General features: G+C 32.9%; 1 protein-coding gene and 1 long non-coding RNA gene across 3 annotated transcripts in view; one reads left to right on the forward strand and one right to left on the reverse strand.

Moving 5' to 3' along the window:
• The window catches only part of LOC145942355 (uncharacterized), a 95,057-nt gene that overhangs the window by 5,491 nt on the left and 72,309 nt on the right, over nucleotides 1-17,257 (reverse strand). The window contains exon 5 of the long non-coding RNA XR_014426351.1: nucleotides 6,171-6,225. This is a non-coding gene — a long non-coding RNA (uncharacterized LOC145942355). The remainder of the gene's footprint in view (nucleotides 1-6,170; nucleotides 6,226-17,257) is intronic.
• The window catches only part of Dgk (diacyl glycerol kinase 1), an 89,206-nt gene continuing 76,418 nt past the window's right edge, over nucleotides 4,470-17,257 (forward strand). For both annotated transcript variants that reach the window (XM_083048974.1, XM_083048975.1), the window contains exon 1: nucleotides 4,470-4,728. The gene's annotated coding sequence lies outside the window, so the exon portion shown is untranslated. The remainder of the gene's footprint in view (nucleotides 4,729-17,257) is intronic.

Below are 17,257 nucleotides of genomic sequence, written 5' to 3' on the forward strand. Positions count from 1 at the left end.
TGTCATTTTATGAGCGATATGGTACATTTGTTTCGGGAGAACAATGAAAATTTAGCAGAGTGCATCCAATTCGAAAAATTGTCTGCATTACTTTCATGCTATTTTGATATATTTGTGATCAATAATATATAATTTTGTTGCCTGGCGTATGTATATGATAATGGCAAAAACGTGGTATAATTAGAAAAAAAGAATAATGCAACGACGCTCTAACGCATATATTTCTCCTCTTGTTTAAAAAAAATTAATTACTTTCATAATTTAAAAAATCTCTAGAAGAAAACTGGCCTATTTTGTTATGAAATTCAATTCACAAAATTAATAGTAAGTTAACAAGAAATTATATGGTTTGTTGAAAAATATTTTAAAATTATCATTAATCAAAAAATAAAATTTTATTATCAAATCGTTGTACATATAAATATATTAATCGTTGAACGATTTCTTATAATGGGATGAGTGCTATATGATAATATTTAACGTTTAAACTATTCAATGTATAATATAGTGTGTTATTCTGGATTTTATCATATAATAAACGCGACGACGGAGCATATGTATGCAGAACAAATGTATAAATACTCTACTTTGTTTTATATATTCATAAGTAGACACAAGAAGATAGCAATTTGTATTATCGTTTTATATCGCTGTGTCCTTTTGTGGTTTGTGCAGTATACTCTTGCATTTTCGCTCTGGAGATGTTTGCTGTGAATCAGTACTGTGTTATATAAATAAATAATACGTTTAGACAGAATAAGATAAGAAGATAGAATAATCGAAGATGATTTTATAAATCCAGCTAGGATCCGCGCGGATGTTAAGTATATACTGTAGATCAATAAATGCGAAGAAAGAGGATATTCTATTCTTTTTCCTAAATGCATCCCCGGAGGCTTTCCAATCTTACATTAATACAGTAATATCTAAAATAAATAAAATATTTTGGTCTTTATTTTCTATTTACGATCGCGTAAAGTTCAATTGTTCCGTAATATATTATAAATTATTAAACGTTTCCGTTAATCGCTGATTGTAAAACATTTAAATATTTACGTATCAAGTATACGATACATGAGAATAGAGATACGAAAATTAATTTTTGCAGAGGTAATTGCAATAAATCTATATACTCTAGTATATGCATCAATTAACACGATTATATAGTGATATTGCTTTGCAATAATGTTGTGGAACATATATATAATTAAGCTTGCTGTATCTCATATTTTGCAGATCATTAAAATATCAAAAGGAAAAACTTTTCATTAAATATTTAAATATGTCAATATATAGCACACACGAAATTAAAATTAATATGATAGATTAATTTGATAGAATGACCGTAAAAATGGAAATTTTGATGAACATTTTAACGACTAAAATTCATTATAAAATATAGGAAAGTACGTTATTAATATATATAAAGTGGAAATTGAAACAATTTATATAGGAACTGTAAGTCTCTTTTAAATAATAAATTATATTTTATAGCAGTTATAAAAAGGGTGCTTATATAGTTTCTAAAAAAAATTGTTTCTATTTCCTCAGCTTCTATATATATATATATTTAATAATTTAAATCTGAGATTTGCCAGTTCTGCTAAATTAGCTTAACTTGTTAGCATATAATATTTTGGCTTATTAGAGTAGATGGAATAGATTCTGGATTTCAATCTCGATAGCAAGAGCTAAAGTTTACATACAGTTTACAGTTCAAAGCTTAATATGGTTTGATGTAGTTGTGTAATCAAAAGTACTAGGTATTAATGTAGTTGTGTAATCAAAAGTACACACAATCACAATACACGTGGAATCTTATTCATTATCTTTTTCTACACATATACTGACATTTAATTCATTACGCCGTAAAATTATGATAACTCAGAGATATCATTTCAGCTTTTAATGAATTTATTTGCATCTAGATAACGAAATAATGAAGAAAAACGTGACGTATAAGATTTATTATACATGAATTCTCTAGATTACATGGATTTATCATTCATTGAAATTAAATTAAATAATCTAATGAATATAACATGCGAATTGATGAATAAGCATAAACTTTAGACGTGAAATAATTAGAAGATTAATACGCATATTGTGATTGCTTTTGAGAAAATATAGCGATCTGAAATGTGAATATTCCTTAATATATTTTACTGCAAAATACCGGAGTTGAAAGAGACTTTATATGAATAATATATAAAAGTTACCAATTTTTATTTCTATAATTTTGCAATGGCGTAGTTTGAAAAGTAATACATTTTGTATAATATATTTTGTTATACATATATCTGGAAAGTTTGGCACTATATATGTATATGTATATCAGTCGCTCGATTAATTAATTTGCAAATAAATTAGTGTTATATGCAGAACGTTCGGAGATCTATAATATATGCCAAGTGACATCGATAGACGCCAATTCACGATATTGTTGTAACATAGATTGCTACATGTATTCCAATTATTGCAAGTGCGACATGTATGCGAACAATAGGCACACATTGCAAACCGTACATAGATGTTTGTGGATGCATGGTCAGCATGGTAAATTGTTACAGTCAAACGTAAATCTATGTCATCTGCAATTCGTCACACGTATTTTGCTTTATTTGAAACCAGTGTGAACTGGCGTTTGTACAATCTGTATTTGACCAGTTTGTCATTCGCACCTAATTATAAGCAAGAATTATTTCACAAGAATTATCGTCATTGTTACGCAATATTAATGTCGCGTTTCATAACTTCGCGTAAAAGGGAGTCTAATAGTATGTTAAGATTTAAGGGAGCACACACACACAATACTTCTCTACATAATATTCATGAGAGATTATTGAGAAAATGAATATGAAAAAAAGAAAAGATATTTTTCATATTTGTTTTAAACGTCACACGTGATCTTATAAAAGATATCTTTTGCAACGTTAATAATCTTATATAATATGTAATTTTTTATACGAAGATATGGTACATGTATACATTTTTTATATCTTTTATTGTTTTTCTAATTTTGTGTGTTAATTATTCAGTATTACTTTTACTTTTATTAATGATCGGAAAATTGATATCTTGTTAAAAAGGTAGCGATAAAATTTACATAAAAAAATCGTGTTTGTCGAAATTTATATAGTCAACAACTCAGCGGTAAAACCTAACGCTTTTTGAAACATTATTCTATAAAATTCTTTTTATATCGTGGTATAATATTTGTTATTACAAGTTATTAAAAGAAATAATTTTATCGTAATAAAAAACATGAGAGAAACAAATATGCTAATAAAAGATATTGCGTATACACAGAAAAATCTCATCAATTAATAGAATAAAAGTTCAAACAAACATAAAAGTGCAATAAGAATATAATAAAAAGCTAATATGTCAAGTGTTGATCATATACAAAAGAGAAACAGCGCGCATATTAAAATATAAATTTATATATGTTAATATAAATTTATATATTATAAATTAATATTTCTGTTGAAACAAATGTAATAAATTATCTTTGTTCAACTTTTATAATTATATGATTTGTATTTTGCATTTAAGACATGTAGGGAAAACGAAAAATTAAATCTTTATTTGCATTGATAGCTATAATGCTATATATACGATCGTTATAAATGTTTTCATGCATATGCAAAGTGGAAAGAGTGGAATGAGGAGGGACAAAAACTTGTCATCTAAAAAAGATATTGCGGTAAATATCACTGAACACGAGTACAAATTATCTAAAATTTGCTACTATCTTTTTAACGGATAAAAACCGAAAGTTTTTCTCGCTTTTCAACGATAACATATACGTCATTCGATCCTCAAAGTGCCCCGGTTGTAATAATAAAAAGACTTAATTATTATCTAACACTGATAGATATCTACAAATCTCTAATTTAAAAAGTTATTTAGAGTTTAATTATTATCATTATAGATTGAAACTCGATTATTAAATACAACCATACATACAGATATATTATCAATATATATGTATATATAAAATATTATCGATCAATATATTATTATCAATCAGCAATGCAATACTAAGCGGTATTGTATGTATATTAATATATAATATGTATATATAATTATTTCAACACATTTTACATATGTATATCTATACTTCATATTGCTAGAATTATATATGCCAGGAAAGCTCAGTCACTAATAATTAAAGTTTAAATTAAAATTAAAGTTAATAGGCGCAATACGCGGAGAAGGGGGAAGGAGGGTTTGATACTTTTCGTATTTTGTGATCTACGAGAAACCATGTAAAAAAAAAAAGCCATTTCCAGGCCCGGTTAGTTGCGCGCGTTTCGCAGGCAGATTAGGGTGATTCGAGGGAGATGAGAATGATCTTTTTGCGCGGGCGGACGGCCGGCCGCAGGGGCAGCATCCGTGTGGAGCAGGTGGCGCTGACGCAGGGGCCGGAGATCGCGGCGGGCGGGCCGAGCCAGTCGGCTCCGCGCTTCACGCGTGTGCGCATCTAGTGCAGCATCTTCGTCGCGTTCGGTAATTTCGAGAGTAGCCCAAGAAAGAGAGAAAGATTCGCGCGGTGAAATACCGACTTATTAATAAGTAGTTAAAACTGCAACGCGCGATTGATAAATTAGCACGTTTCTTATTTTCTCTTGGACGAGGCACCGGCTGAAGACGATGAGGACGGCGAGGATGTAAGAGCGGCGCACTTGGAACGTCTCCGATCCGCGGTACGATGGCGCGGAAATGGTAAATACACCCTGCTGTTATTATTCCGCTCCTTCCGAAGGACTTTGTTACGCATCTTTCATTCGTTTTACTGTCTATCACTCATTTTCCGCGAATCTCTCTTTGCGACACGCGTCTATCGCGTCGCCGGTTATCACAGCTTCTCTCTCGTTCTTTGATCACTTGCGAAAGTACTCGATTTTACTTGCACTTCAATACGATCGATTGTTATGTTTTATTATATATGAGTGTAAAACCGGATGTGATATGTTCTCGAAAAAAAATGCAATGCCTTGGTTATCTCTCGTCCAAATATGTAATATGATAATCGTGGTCTTTAGGTTATGATCAGTAAAGATGATATAAGATATAAGCGGGAATGTGAGAAGTATATATACAAATGTTTACGGTTCTTCGGTATAAAAAGTATATACAATATTCTCATATCAAAAACAGCAAAAAATGATTTTTCTTATACACAAATTTATCAGAGATATATAAAAGGATATATAAAATTATTGTTACATATGAATATATTTTATCTTTATACGATTAAAGATTAAAAAACAGATTAGAGAAAAAATCTCAGTCGTAATTTCGAATTATAGAGATTTGCATATTGATAAAAATTAATAAGAATTGAAAATTTAGCAAAGTATGTATATCATATTGAATGATAAATAATTAGCAGATGTTACTTAAGATTTATATACACAGTTGGAAAATTTGTGTTTTCTTGTTAAAAACGGTCCCCGTTAAAATTTTTGTGTTAAATATTTAACACATTCATGTGTTAATTTAACATATTGCTGTTATGTTAATTGGACTCAAATGTTAAATTATTAAAACAACTAAAAAAAGGTGTAAAAATAACACAATGTATATCTATTTTTAATTTTACACAATAAATATGTTCCGTATTATTAGTGACAAGATTTATCTGTTAAAATTTACAGAAAAAAATGTTAATTTTACTTTATAATATAAGTGGGGATGATAAAATGTAACAATTTTTTTAGTTAATTTTTACATTAAAACTATGTTAATTTTACACAAAATTTATTTTAAGTTTATTTGAAGTTTACATTTATTTTATGTTAAAATATTAACACAATATTCGTGTCACCATTTAACATATCCGTATTATGTTAAATTAACACAAAAATCTGTGGACCGTTTGGGACAGGTGATATTTGTTAAATTTAACACAAATTTTTCAACTGTGTAGCGATATCTTATTAGTCTCTCATTAATTTTATTATTATATTATACCTCGACTTTGTACTTCAAAGTTTCCTGATGAATTATAATTTGTATCAACGTTTGCATCCATTTTAATATTAGACTTGAGCTTATCCCTTTTCAGTAATTATACTAAATATATTATAGGCGCAAGATTGCAGCAATATTATAATTTAGAAAAAAAACAATTGATTCAAAAAATACCTTGCAAAAGTAATTACCTTAGATCGTCGATATATATGTAGTGCAGTTGGTTGCTATCAGCCGCGTGGTTAGCTGTAATTAAACAAAGTTTCTTTACTATATAAGGTGTGTCGTAGGAAGCCATCATTTATATTACAACTTTCTAATTTTTCACATTGTATGCTTTCATAAAATTCTACTATCAAATAAAAATTTTGCAATGTAAGGTTCAATACAATTGAAATAAAAGATAATGAATTCACGAATTCGTTCATGATCAAACTCGTGAATTCATCATCTTTTATATCAATTGAATAGAAGAATAGAATAGATGAAAAATTCAAGTAAATAAAATACGTGAATAAGATTATTCTCAAAAATCATCGCGCGTCACGAATTTATTATCGCCTCATTCTCGATGGCGATCTCAGCACTTTGACATGACATTTAGTCACTATTCAGTATCAATCTGAATAATTAACATACGTTTTTAATCAAATACGTCCTTTTGTTGGACGCTTAATTGGTGAACGTTCGAAATTCGGTTTGCGATTATATGAAACGAAACTACAATTCTATGCCCTTTGTTGGAGATCCCTTTTAACCTTTGACCTTCACAGCGATATTATACTATATGCATGTGTAATGTATATATAGTACACACACACACACACACATATATATATATATATATATATATATATATGTACATATAATTTACACATATTTCGCGCGCGACTTGCGGTGCAATGCCCTCATTTTGCTACGAAAGACAGAGCTAGGATCTCGTGGCTTCGAATGCATTAACATCACAGTGAGCTTGAAAAAGCGAGTGTCCCTGCGTTTCCGCAGCTTGATAACTTAGTTTAAAACTGCAACTTCGTATAATAGTAATTTACAAAAGGGTCGAGAAGTCTCACATTATTCTATTGTGCAACTTGTCCTGGTCGACATTGCGACTTTCCACGAGTGCGGCTGAATGCGATGAATGGAGAATCAAAAATCAATGGGATAGGTGTTAAATTTCTATGATATTGGACTTGGCTTTCATATTACAAACGAGAATTGCGATACTACACAATTGGGATAACAAATAGTTCTTTCATTTTATATAAATTTATAAATTATTTCATTTATAATTGTTTTGTGCTATAGACTTGATCTATAGTATCAATTAATAGAAATTTATCTAATAAATTTACACCATGTATACACGTTTCACTTTTTATAATTATTAAATTACTCTGAAAAATTATAATATAAGCAGTTACATCAACAATTTATTTTTACTATTTTCGTTGTTTATAATATGAAATGTGTTAGCGAAAGTTTTTACACTTTTAACTAGAAAACTGTAACATAATTTTATGAAATAACGCCGACAGATGCTATATTAATAAAATTTCTATCACGCATACGAGCGAATTAAGTCTTTCAATCAGTATCCACGGAATTCAGGAACTGAATGCTTAATGAGAAAGCGAATGAATTCGTCGACGTTTATTCAAGCTGAGAAATATACAAAATACGCAATTCACATGTTACACGCAAACAGGTTTCAACGAAAAATTTCAAACGATAGACTGACGCGTTGTTTTGAATCTCGCTTTGCATAAACATAAACCAACTCCGAAATACTCCGTAAATTTGTGCCATCGATCAGGGACAGTCGATTTTGAAAAATAATATTCGGTACATCTGTCAAGCATATGGTAATAGTTTATGAAATGTTCTTGAGGTTGTCTTTCCGACGAACGGACTATTAATTTAAAGTTGGCTTCAATTCAAACTAATCTCTCCGAGTTTTGCGAATGAATATACCTGTATTCGAAATCTCTCCGTCTTCTTGCGGGAAATATCACATTTGTCGTGGGACACCGACGAATGAGAAACGCAAGTTTTTATGCGCAGTAAACCGCGATTATATCGAAGCTGAGTTTCGAATACCATTTCGAATCAAGCAATTTCGCTTTATTTAATGAATTTAACTGCGAGCGGCAATAAATGCATGCAATATCGAAAGTAATAGCAATAAAAATAGATATCATTAAACGTAATATTTAGCGCGTATCTTTACTACCGTTACGTAGCTCGTTTGATTTTATTTTTTTAGAAATATTTTATTATGAAGATTATTATGTATTATACTGTGGCTCGTTGTACGCGTGGAAAGCGTTTTATTAGCAAATATAATTAAATTTACGACATATATAATAATAAAATATTATTGCGTGAATTTTTCGTTTAGCTTATTTTCTTAATTTTTGATTTGTAAATTACTCGCGTAAGAACCATTTATAAAATTCATTCGTGTATTATGTTTGATTAATGTACCTCTTCGTAACGATCAGAATCGCAAATATTTCTTATATCAGGATCTGCCTTTTTTCCTCACTCGTTTCATAAATATTGCTTTAATTTGCATCGCTGTTTTTCATACGCTTCATGTATACAGTTATCTTGATGAATTGTGTACATTCAAAATACGTACACAAATGATCGTGAATGAAAGATTTCGCTCTTGAAATGGAAATCTTTTTTTTTTTACGTACGCGCTTACAAAGTGTGTTTCAACAGATTGTTGATTCAGCTGTCTATTATTTTGATTGCAAATCATCCAAAGAAACAAAACACATATCTCTTTCTTATGTTTCACTATCATATTTCGTGAAAAAAATTGTTTTTATCTTAGAAAACTGGGAAAATGAACCTGCACTCACAAAGGATGCAAATTCGCGAAAAGTATTTTTATTTTGTTTCGGAAGACAGATGAATAAAAAATTCACTTTAGTAAATTTACATTCATGCGAAATTAAAAATTTAGTGGATTTGCATTTATGCGAAATTTATTAGAAATTTCACATTGTCGAAAAAAGAGAAATTCGATTGCGTTTATATAGAAACAAATATATGGGAGTATGTGCGCAAGAAGATGCGAAGAGACAAATATTGTAATTTTTTTTTTTTTTTTTTTTTTTTTTAATAAAAATGTTTCATCGAAGGAATTAAGAATATCCATCTACGATATTTTCGCTGTTTTTGCTGCGCTACCCGAAACAATAGCCAGCTTTCGATACGACGAAAAACTGAACATTTACAAAAGCTATACAATGCACTGTTACAGAAATGTAGTTGTAGTATTAATGCGTTCGAGCTATTCGGTACAAATCGGCAATTAAATCCGTCGATAAAGATAGACAAATTTCCGATAAACGAGTCTACTTCTCTAGTTTCTGCCTTTTGAAGATGTTTTAGCTCGTAACTGTTTTCAAGTAATTCAAACGTTCAGTTTAGTCGTTTATATCATCTGTGATATGACTATTTTAATGAGTGTTGCAAAAAAACACGTATAAAAATTATAACGTATATCTGTAATAATTCAATGGAACATTTCAACGTCTCATTATCTTCAGGAATATTTAATGTCGTAATAATGTCGCGTATATAATAGAATATACCGTGCAAGAAATTTTATTCTATTTAAATTAATTTTTTGACATTTTTCACGATGTGATTCGAAAGAAAAGTAAAGAGTACTGAATCAACAACCTGTTGAAACGTACTTTTCAGTACGCGTTCGAACAAATATTCTGTCCATCAAGCTTTGTCCAAATCTAGATTTAACCACAGGCACATACATTGTGAGAAATGTCTAATGTAAATATAGCGCTAAATTAAGCGTATCAAATGTGTGTACATATCTAGGATTTCCAACTAGCATCCGGTGCCACGAAGACGTTTAAACTATATAACGTGTAATCCAGAATTCTACCGGTTGGAATCAGCTTTTACGTGACGTAGAAGTAAATGTGACTTTTACGGTCGCATGGCTCTATGAATATGCATCGTTTAATTATATTCTCTGCTCGGCGCGTTTGTAAGCGATTGTCTTCTACAGGTAGACCGGAATTTCAAATAGCTCCATGTGTAAAAGCTCGATCGTTACTCACTCAAAATTCAAGGGCTCGTATAAAGTATTTAGCGTTAAATATGATAATAAAACTCATTATTCCTACTTTTGTTTTTCGCATCTCGTCTTCACATTTCTCGTGTACCAAGCAAAATTCTCTAAGCAGATAGCAGATCTAATTGTAAGTAGAAGTAGACACCGTTAGGGAAAATCCGGAAACTGAAATGAATTCTCTCAAACTCTAATCGCGACTTAAATTATCGTACTTTACCTTGTACGAATGAAAATTCTCACGAAGTAGAACAACAATCTATCGCTGAATATGCGAACAGACGAACCGAAATAAATCCGCTTCTATACCGCGAATATCGAACTGACTGGCATCAGGTTCTACATACAGCATTCCGCATTCAGGACTGCTTAACCGCGTTAAGAACAATGAGCCTCGCAACGGAAGCTTGCTGGATTCATTAACGTGCTTCATTTGCAGCGACTGTGCGCGCGCGCGTGCGCTCGGTTGATTTATTCAATGAAAAGGAAAACAAAACCCCATTCTATGGTTGATAAACCATAACTAGCTGTTAGTCTCTTTTGACTTTACATCCCTTAATCCTTTTTACGGTGCGACTCTGCGACAGAGAACTTTGATCGCGTAACCACGAGAAGCCCTTCTTCTCCCATCCCTATTTTGTCTCTTTCTCTGTCTCCTCTCTTCATTGATCTGACGCGTCCCTCTCTTTCCCTCTATATTTTCTTCACCCTTTCCGAACCCCTCATCCTATCCTGCTCAAGGTCAACCAACGGAGGATGCGTTACCATGACGACGCACGAGCTCAGTGTGACGTGCCGCCCATTCCTATCCCTTTTCCATATCATATATACCATGCACGTGCCTATCCGTCGTGTCGCCGGTATGGTCACATCCTTGCCGAAGACCGAGATATGTTGCATAATTTTGACAATGCGTCGGCAAACATGTCGCCGCATCAGACGAAGGATATACGATGAAACGTGGCGTAATTTTGACAATGCGTCGGCGAACGCATGCATGCGAAAGATATAACGGAGAGAAGTTGGAGATTAAACCTGTCAAATTCGATACGTAACGTACAGCCAGAGTATTCCTGTCTCTTAATTACCAGAGACAATTTAACGAGCGTGCATCGCATTGAAAGTGCAGACACGTCAATATATAAATACCACAAAATTGCATTTTCAGAGACGCGTGTGGTGTAAAAGCACATCGTCATCCGAATGTTGAATTATATTATTCACGAAAGAGAGAGAGAATACATCTGATGTAATTGTGCGGTTTCGGAAAAAAGGCCATTTTATCGTTTCTCTTTGTAGTTATTATTAGAAAATTTATATATATTTTACAGAAATTATTATACATTTATTAAAGAAATATTTTTAAATATTATGCAAAATAATATATTTTAAAAATAACTATCTTTCATAATATAATAAATTCTGTATATTTATATGAAATATAGCGTCGTTTGAATTTTTCTCTTGGTAATGAAAATCTTATAAAGTATAATTGCTAGTAATAAGTAGAGAGTCGTGTTCGTATTTCATAAACTAATGCATGATAAATTAAATTGCATATGACGAAAAAAAATTAATGACAAAAACTGTTAGATACGATTTGAAAATCGACAAATTTTCTATATCACAATGATTTATTTTTCGGTTATTAATTTTTTTAAGTAAAAAGCTTCTTAAATCGCGCTGTCATTGAATTGAGATTATTTTGCACGTTGTTTGCCAACAGTTTCTGTTGCCACAAGTATAACTTGTGGAATACGAGGTAACCGGGTTAGAAGGGTGTCATTGACATCGAGAATGCCAACCGACCACCTGTAGAAACCATCGTTAACGCCAACTACTGTCGTCACCAGTGGTCACAATAACTTACCAATTATGACACGTACATGCATTAATGAGCTCACCGCGCATAACAATTTTCATTTCTATCTCGCAGATATGACGCTAGTAGACAAGATTAATCGAATATTGTTTGATTAGTGTTAGCGTTGGAACAATTTAAGAGAAATATTTTACCACAATTTTCTAAAATATGTGTGAAAATATTTTCCAATAATATTTTATTTCGAATATGTGTGTATCAGATTTATTCTCTCAATCTCTAAAGTTTAAAATTTATAAATTTCTTTATATAATTTACAAGAGTGTATTCAATTAATAAAACTTTACAATAATTGAGGAAAAAATTAAGCTTCTTAGAAAAGAGAGAGAATCTAGAGAGATAATTAAATTAAATGATTTATATTATTATATCTCTCGCGTAAAGAATATATTTTAGAATAAAATCGCGTCTGAATCGTACAGTGTTATAATTAGAAGGCAAAGAGCCAGAAAATCGGAAAAACAACGAGATAAATGAATACACTGCTTGCCCAGTTTATGTTATAATTCTGGACAGCTCCGAAATTCGGGTAGCGCAGAAACTGAGCATTGGGAAAATTGGAAGCTTTAACGATTTATTTCGCGAAAATACGTATCATTCGTATTCGTTTGCCGCGAGTGTGAGTTCTGTTAGTATATACATGCCGCACACATGTACCGATTGCATCCGTAAAATTTACGCGAACTCATATAAATCCCGGAAAGGTCACGCTCGACCGGCAAAGCGATATAAAAAATTTAAGGAAACGCGGCGTGATATATATCCGTTTAGCAGTTTTACACTGAAAGTGAGAATGCAACATTTGCGCAAATTGGGAAAGATTGTGCGCGACATAACGTGGAACTAAACGAGGAAATAAACGCAACGAAGGACAAAACGTCAATCGATATCGAACGCGATATTTTCAATCGTGCGAACGCAGGATGAAGCAGCGTCGACGAGTTACTACGTCCAGGGTAAATTTTTGATTTCACACGCGCGTTTTTTTTTTTTGCATACTTTTACGTTACACATCTTAATTCTTTCTTGGAAAGGCGTCTCTGACGGCTTTTTAATCTCGCGTGCTTTTGTAACGCGGGGCACTGTTATTACGCTGCATATCGGTTGTGCGCGTTCGATTGACAGGCAATTGCCGACGTATTGTGCAAGCCACCACGGCATGATTACAGCCGCGAAGCAGCACAATGGATTCGATGCGATCGTTTGTTTTCCTTCAAAGCGGCATAAAGAGCTGGCTGGTATTACATTTTTCTTTGGATTGTCCGTGACATACGTACACACACACACACACACACACACACACACACACACACACACACACACGTGTCCGCGAATTCACGCAAAGAGATGATGATACCCCCTACATCCCTCTCATCCGTCTTACTGTACATTCTGATTAACTGTCTACATCAGCTCGCAGTAGTATATACCACTTACAGATCAGACGCGAACTCACAGCTGGCTATCCTTCTTCCGAATCTTTTTTCCTGCCTTCGTACATTACTTCGAGATCGCTTGCAGCAGAGAATCGCAACACTCGTTCTATCATCCTATCGACAATCTTAGCAAAGTTCCGCTCCACGGTTTTGCAATCCACAAATACATATATTTTAGTGACAAGATTTATGCGTATATATCTGTAGTTCTATCGTTAATTTAACACAAATAATTTTATCTCTTACATTTATTGTTACTTTTGCATCTATTGCATCAGATAATTTACAAGAGTTTAAAGATGAATTTTTTCGAAAAGCTAAAAATATTCGGAATATATCGAAGTTTCTGAATTCCTGGCATTTTCAATTTCAGGATTAATTGGTAATCGATTGTAATTATTTTGTAATCTTTTTAATGAGAATATGATTGTATGCATTGTATTTATCGCAAAAATTTATCATACGTTTTGTTATTAAATTTAATATTTATTATTTTAATAGCACATTTAGGAGATATTGATTATATTGCACGTTAATTATAAATACTAATAAAATATGATCGAATTGCAACCTCTCTTGCGCTGTCAATTCAAAACGTCAACGATTCTACTTCCGTCTGTCACGCCGTGTTGAACACGTGCCATTTGATGCACGGTCTGCATGCGACAGGCATGTCTACGTTGATTGCCAAAATTTTCAGTCACTTACACATGTCTCTCAACCGGCCAAGTTGAGAGTAATGCAATGAATTTCTCTAAATAAAGCTGCTTGAAATAAATCTTATGCGCTCTGCGATAGCACTACAAGGTAATTGCGTTGGTCGGAAGTCAATCGAATTTGTAACTGATAATTTCCAATTTTTGACATTCAAAATTATTCACAATTTATGAATAAATTAATCAAAAAAAGTCAAATTAAAATAATAAATATACTAATAATTAAATCATTGTGAGAACATTAAAAAAAAATATATTTTTAAGAATGTTAGTATAAGGTTCTTACAATGTGAAATACAAATTTAAATTTCAACAAGTTAGAAAGAGCCAAATGGACGCGGATAGTACGTCAGTTTCAAGGAAAATTAATTTTTCGTTGAAACTGTTTAGTTGATGTGCATAGAGCACAAATTTTCTTGGTCCAAGTAATTAAATTTTTTAATTCGAGATTTCTATTTTAACAAATCCCTCTGACCCCCCCTTAAAGAAGCGTAAACGAGAATGATATCGTGACGAATGAAAATTCGCGTCGTAGCTGCACATAAAGAACAAGGAAGGATACACAATAGTGGTGTATACTTTCTGCAAAATAGAAACATTATATTATATCGTTTTAGGAGCGCGTTTACTGTTTCCTCTGATATTTCTGGACACCCAGGAACTAAAAGGGTGCTAAAATGGCTACATAAATAATTATTGAACTTTTAGATCGACACGTTCACGAATCCCTCGCTCTATGGGACCGTACTTTTCGCCGCATCGTCGCTTAAGATCGTCGTACGGGTCCGCCTGCTCAATGTATCGCGAAAGAGTAGATGTGTTATCAGTCGCAATTTATTTTCGCGAGAGGAGAAACGATGCGGCATTGCCGAGGCACATACGACACGCGTCTTCCGAGCCATCTTAAAATGTTTCCTTCCTCGGTGACGCGGAAAATTCGTCCGGAAAATACATCCTCATAGGCGATTGCCTTCGTTCTCCATTACGATCTGCCTTCGCCGCGATCATGTACGAAAACGCATCGAACATTTCGAGGATACCGATATGGCTGCTGGAATTTAATACGTCTTGCATATATACCTATCGTCACGCCGACAATTTCATTCGTCATGGGACACGCCAGGCATAAAGCATCGAACATACCGAGAGATTATTTGATGCTTTTGTCACGATAATTATCGCTCAGCGAGAGTTATATAATTTTAATAATATAAATAGTACATACATATATTATATAAGAAATTCTCTACACTAGGAGAAAGAAGAGCGATAATTAATTATTGTTCTCTTTCTTTCTTTTCATCTCTCTTCTGAAGTTTCTATTTATTAAAGATATACCTTCTTTTGCAAATTATTTCTAAAAAAATTATTTTTAATTTTCGTCAAATAGATCAGATATTATTATACTAATCATTCATTAGATCAAGGTCTGACTTCATTGTAAAATCCACCCGTTTATTTCGCGCGATATTAATCGTTCATTAATTATTTCTTGGCGACGCACGATAGGTCACGGATATTTTCCAGTCTCGTTATCGCGCCGCGCAGAAGCGACAGATGTTATCGGCGATAATTTATCTTCGGGGAGGACGAAAAGCGATGCAACTCTCTCCGAGGTGTGCTGCGCTTTATGATTTCGAGGGAGAGACTGCTGCCGATGAAAAATTCCGCTCCCGACAGCGCGACGTGGCACCTATACGGTGACAATAGCAAATCGGCCGTCGAGCATTAACACCCCGCAGTCGCGTCTCCTTCAGGATCATACCTTGGCTGCGAGCGCGTTCCAAGACACGGCCGAACATTAATTCGAACGAAGCGTGTGCGCTTCCCTCGTTTTGGTGCACTACGAGGGATTAGGCAATATCTCGGTCGAGAATTTCCAGCTTATTTCGACATTAATAGATTCCACCCGACGGAGGAGTAATTTGTTAAAAAAATATTTATCTTCCTTCGAACATGTATATTTCATTGTTTTCGTTTCTTTTTTATGCAGAAAGAAAGAGAGATATACCAATTTGCAAGTTTAAAATAATAGTATAATATATCAAGAATTATTATAATCTTTGATTAATATATCCTTCATTAGATTGAGATTGCACTAGGGACGTTAAAGAAGATTTAATATCATATATAAGTTTCACGAGGAAAACGATTGACACGCTTTTCTAGTTTCAGTGCCAATAACAGCGTTGCTGGTTCATTAGTTTGTTCACGGTCTTTTCTATTTTATTTACAACCCTGAGGCATTTATTTTTTACAACCACTGCTTTTTACAGAATTCATACTCCAACAGAATACGAATCTTGATCGCGCACTAGTCAATATCAAAATTAAATCTGCTAAAATAATCCGCTCTAATTTTTATAGGGAATTTGCTTTTTTAAGAAAATAAAATATTCGATTTTCTTATATCTCTGAGTTAGAATTTATGTAAACTGTATATATTACATATACATTTCATATAGTTATTTTTTCTTTACATAGCATAAAATAATTAATTTCTCGCTGAAACAATAATTGATGAATACGAAAATGCAAATAAATATTACGAGCGATTAATGAAAAAGCATCAATATCTACGTTAATATATCTACACGTGATACGATAATCATCAACAAAAATAATCAGCACGCGGATTGAAAGGCTGAAACTCTAAATCTATCTCATGAAAATTAAAATCGAACTCGCGTGCGCGCGATGAGAAAATCAGATATCAATCAAATGGGATCTGCGTCGATTACGCGGCTTAAACCCGCGTCAGATGCGTCGGACTAACTCACTGTTTGCTCGAGTTTGCGAGATGGCTATCGATCGTTGCGATATTATAGCGTAATAAATTTTAATAGGCTATGTCGAGAACGAGCCGTCGATCGTCGTTGCGTTAACAGTGTTACGCTTGTGGATGATTCTGTTTCGCGCGCAAACATCCGCAATTATAGCCCGGCTGTGGTTATCGTCCTTCGCTTTCATGGAAAGGATGGATACTATCCACTGACAGATTTTCACTCCCCCATATTCTCTCCCAAAACCACTCCTTTAAACATTCCGCCGAATTTAAACTATGATGTTCGTCCGCATTCGCGGTTTTACGCAGTTGCGTGGCAACTCGAATAAGGTCAAGTAAAAGTAT

The sequence above is a fragment of the Prenolepis imparis genome, unplaced genomic scaffold, assembly GCF_030444845.1.
Source record: "Prenolepis imparis isolate NDT839.2.m4 unplaced genomic scaffold, iyPreImpa1.0 SCAF_11, whole genome shotgun sequence".
Lineage (NCBI taxonomy): Eukaryota > Metazoa > Arthropoda > Insecta > Hymenoptera > Formicidae > Prenolepis > Prenolepis imparis.